Here is a 4,877-nt window from a genome sequence, read left to right as displayed (position 1 = left end):
GAGGGCAAGTCAATCTGCAATTCCAGCTCTGCAAGCCATGGCCAACAGCAATTTGGAGGCATATGCATGACCTGCATTGAAAATGGTGATAGGACCTATGCTGTCAGGAGGAAACCTAAAAAAGACTTAAATTCACAGGGAACAGGGATCCACCAGCCGCCCGCCCAGTTCCTTCCTCTCTAAAGCTTCTACAGACCCCAGTGCATCCCTCTGTTCCAGCCTGTCACATCTTGGCGTCAGTGATTCTCTGAGTGTAAATATTACCCTAAAACTCATTTCCAGGCACCACTTCCAGGAAGACTTCACAGATTTTGAACTGGGACCATGTTCTTGATCTCTGTATAGTAGTACCTGTTTATCCATAGTGAAATATGTTCCAGGACCCCCAATTGATGTCTCAAAACAAGGACAGTACCAAACCCTATCAAATCCATGTTTTATCCTATACATACAAACCTATGATAAAGTTTAGTTTGTAAATTAAGCACAGCAAGACTGACAACAATAACTAAAAATAAGATAGAACAATTATACTATATAATATATATAATATACTATGAGAGTTATATGAATGTGTTCTCTTGCTCTGTCTTTCAAAACATCTTGTACCAGTTCAATGCCTTTTCCATCTCAACTAAGCACGTACCACTGTGGCCATAACTTTGGCAGTTTGAGGTGTGATGGCAAAACTAGAATCAATTTCTTTTTTTCTTCTTCACAATTGCATGGATGGAAGTTCTTTCTTACCATAGATATTAGTATTTTCACCATATTACTTTTGTCCTTATTAAATTGAGAATTTTCACCTTTTCACTTAAAGGAAGAAATTTATGGCTGCTCTCTGGCATACCCGAATTGCCAGCATCACTACTCTTTCTTTTTTTTTAAACAGCCACACCTGCAACATTTGGAAGTTCCTGGGTCGAGGTAAAATGGGAGCTGCAGCTGGGACCTATGCCACAGGCACAGAAACACTGGATCCTTAACCCACTGAGTGATGCCAGGGATCAAACCTGCATCCTCACAGAGACAACATCAGGTCCTTCACCTGCTGAGCCACAGCAGGAACTCCCCCAACATCACTACTCTTGTGCTTTAGGTCATTATTAAGTAAAATAAGTGTTACTTGAATGCAAGCACTATGATATCATGACAACTGATTTGACAAGCTAGAGGTGCTACTAAGTGACCAACAGGCAGGAATGGCAGGATAAAGGAAGGACAGAGAGAGAGGGAGGGAGATTTCATCCCACTACTCAGAATGATGTGCAATTTAAAAACTAAAAATTTGTTATTTCTGGAATTTTCCATTTAATATTTTCAGACTGTGGTTGATCATGGGTAATTGAAACCACAGAAAGTGAAACCATGGATAAGGGGGGGGACCACCGTAATGCCAAAGTGCACATCTTTACCAAAACATCTATCACATTGTACTATAATTATATATTTACATATTTCTTTTTTCTCACTGGACTATGAGCACCAGGAAGGGAGTGACTGTATTTTCTCTTTTTTGTTTTCCCAGTTCCAGGCAGAGCGGCATGCTTTTGGTGGTCAAAACATGAGTTATTCCCAAGATCAAAAAGGAAATGATAGGAGTTCCCGTTGTGGCGCAGTGGTTAATGAATCCGACTAGGAACCATGAGGTTGCGGGTTCGGTCCCTGCCCTTGCTCAGTGGGTTAATGATCCGGTGTTGCCCTGAGCTGTGGTGTAGGTTGCAGACGCGGCTCGGATCCCGCGTTGCTGTGGCTCTGGCGTAGGCCGGTGGCTACAGCTCCGATTGGACCCCTAGTCTGGGAACCTCCATATGCCGCGGGAGCGGCCCAAAGAAATAGCAAAAAGACAAAAAGACAAAAAAAAAAAAAGGAAATGATAGAGCAGACGGTAAAATAAATGAAAATAAAAGGACGTCAAAGGAAGAAGAGGAAACAAAGATAAAGGAAGGGAATATAGAAAAAAAAAAGAAAGGAAAGGAAGGAGGGAAGGAAAGAGAGAGTGAAAATAAAAAGGGGGAGGTAAGGAAGAGAGAGAATAAGGAAGGAAGGCAGGCTGGTTTTTCTTTATTCAGAAGAAGCCAACTTTAGGAGTCTATAATTCTGGAGAGTTGGCCCTTCTTTACAAGTTGAAAACCCCATTAGCTGATTTCTTAGCAGCGGGTAATTCTTTTGAAAGCTGGAAATGCAGAGTTGAAATAAAAAAAATAAATGTTGGTATAGTGGAATGAAATAATACATTTAGAAGGTTTCAAAAGCACTATTCCACAGATATAAGTTCTATGCTGTTTCGCTAGTCTCTTCTATGGAAGAGGGGTATGAGAAAGTAGATAAACCTAGAGTTCAGGGGCTCAATTTTCTACTTAGACATTTGCCAAAAGACACATGTACCCCGATGTTCATTGCAGCACTATTTACAATAGCCAAAACATGAGACAACCTAAATGTCCATTGACAGAGGAGTGGATCAAGAAGATGTGGTACATATACACAATGGAATATTACTCAGCCATTAAAAAGAAAGAAATACTGGCATTTTTAGCAACATGGATGGAGCTAGAAATTATCATGCTAAGTGAAGTCAGCCATACAATGAGACACCAACATCAAATGCTTTCACTGACATGTGGAATCTGAAAAAAGGACACAATGAACTTCTTTGCAAAATAGATACTGACTCACAGACATTGAAAAACTTATGGTCTCCAGAGGAGACAGTTTGGGGGATGGGGAGATGTGCTTGGGCTGTGGGATGGAAATCCTGTGAAATCAGATTGTTATGATCATTATACAACTACAGATGTGATAATTTGAGTAAGTAGAAAATAACAAAAAAAAAAAAAGCCTTATTTCTTCAACCAATTTTCATCAATTTCATGTCAATCCCACTCAGTATGCTTGTGACCTGTGGATGCTATATGTCAGTATTAACCACCATGGAAACTAATCCAAACCATAGAGATAAAGAATCCCAGAGAGTGTTGTGTGACAGAAGCTATTTGCCTGTACTTGTGAACCATGTGGGATTTTCAGAGTTAAAGGACAATTCATTTTACACTGAATTTTCAAAAACTGAACAGTCCCACCAGAGTCTGTGTTTCTCCACTCACACCAAGTAGTTTTATTTATTTTGGGTTGCATCTGCTGTCTTAAAACACAGATTTAAATCTTTTTCTCGCTTTCGGATCCGCCATCTGCGGTGGAACCGCCGCCAAGATGCAGATATTTGTGAAGAGGCTGACGGGCAAGATCATCACTCTCGAGGTCGAACCCTCGGATACAATAGAAAATGTAAAGGCTAAGTTCCAGGATAAGGAAGGAATTCGTCCTGACCAGCAAAGACTGATCTTTGCTGGCAAGCAACTGGAAGATGGACGTACTTTGTCTGACTACAACATTCTTCTTGCATTGGAGACTTGGTGGTGGTGCTAAGAAAAGGAAGAAGAAGTCTTACACACTCCCAAGAAGAACAAGCATAAGAGAAAGAAGGTTAAGCTGGCTGTCCTGAAACACTATAAGGTGGACGAGGACGGCAAAATCAGTCGTCTTCGTCGGGAGTGCCCTTCAGCTGAATGCGGTGCTGGAGTCTTTATGGCCAGCCACTTTGACAGGCGTTATTGTGGCAAATGTTGCCTGACCTATTGTTTCAACAAACCAGAAGACAAGTAATTGTATGTTGGTTAATAAAAGACATGAACTAACAAACAAACAAAAAAAAAAAACAGTTTTTTCTCCCTTACTTAAAACCTATCATTGGATGTATACACACACACACACACATATATGTATAACTGAATCACTTTGTTGTACAGCAGAAATTATCACAAAGTTGTAAATCAACTGTAATTCAATAAAACTTAAAAAAATTCTTGGAGTTCCCGTCGTGGCGCGGTGGTTAACGAATCCGACTAGGAACCATGAGGCTGCAGGTTCGTTCCCTGCCCTTGCTCAGTGGGTTAATGATCCGGCGTTGCCGTGAGCTGTGGTGTAGGTTGCAGACGCGGCTCGGATCCCGCGTTGCTGTGGCTCTGGCATAGGCTGGCGGCTACAGCTCCGATTCGACCCCTAGCCTGGGAACCTCCATATGCCGCGGGAGCGGCCCAAAGAAATAGCAAAAAGACCAAAAAAAAAAAAAAAAAAAAAACTTAAAAAAACCTATCCTGGGATCACAAGCCTATAAGATAACATACAAAATATATTCCTTTACAATTTGATGCTAATCCATATTTTGGATTTTATCTCCTCCTGTTTTCTTTCTTAGACCATACATTCTCACAAAGTAGCCCCTCTACCATGTTCTTAAAAATATCAGTATCCATTTTCTTCCATATCATTTCCTCTTGCTGGAATCCTCTCCCTTTCTTTTTCTACCTACCTATTACCCTTCAGTGTTTACCCTTCCCAAAAGACAGTCTGGCTTAGTATACTTTAAAGTATAAACTGTGGGGTCCCTTAACCCAGGTTTTGAAATTTCCTTATCAGCATTGAATATTCTTAGGGAATTTATGGAGACTTTTAACATCAGATTGCTCCTTTCCAAAATGATGATAATAATACCTCAGAAAGTTTTTATTACCCAAAATGGTCAAAAAAAAATTTAACCCCGAGAGTTGCTGGCTTGATCCAATACAATAGTATCTTTAAAGATCCAACACAGCAGCAACATGGATGGAACTGGAGACTCTCATACTAAGTGAAGTAAGTCAGAAAGGTAAAGACAAACACCATATGACATCACTTACATCTGGAATCTAATATATGGCACAAATGAACCTCTACACAGAAAAGAAACTCATGGACTTGGAGAACAGACTTGTGGTTGTCAAGGGGGAGAGGAAGGGAGTGGGATGGACTGGGAGTCTGGGGTTAATACAAACTAT

The 4,877-nt window shown here is 40.6% G+C and overlaps 1 pseudogene; it reads left to right on the top strand.

Moving 5' to 3' along the window:
• Positions 1-3,129: 3,129 nt before the first annotated feature.
• On the top strand, positions 3,130-3,700 carry LOC125121344 (ubiquitin-40S ribosomal protein S27a-like; annotated as a pseudogene).
• The last annotated feature ends 1,177 nt before the right edge of the window (positions 3,701-4,877 follow it).

Source organism: Phacochoerus africanus, chromosome 2 (genome assembly GCF_016906955.1).
Source record: "Phacochoerus africanus isolate WHEZ1 chromosome 2, ROS_Pafr_v1, whole genome shotgun sequence".
NCBI classification, from domain to species: Eukaryota; Metazoa; Chordata; class Mammalia; order Artiodactyla; family Suidae; genus Phacochoerus; species Phacochoerus africanus.
This window is presented reverse-complemented; position numbering and strand designations above follow the sequence as displayed.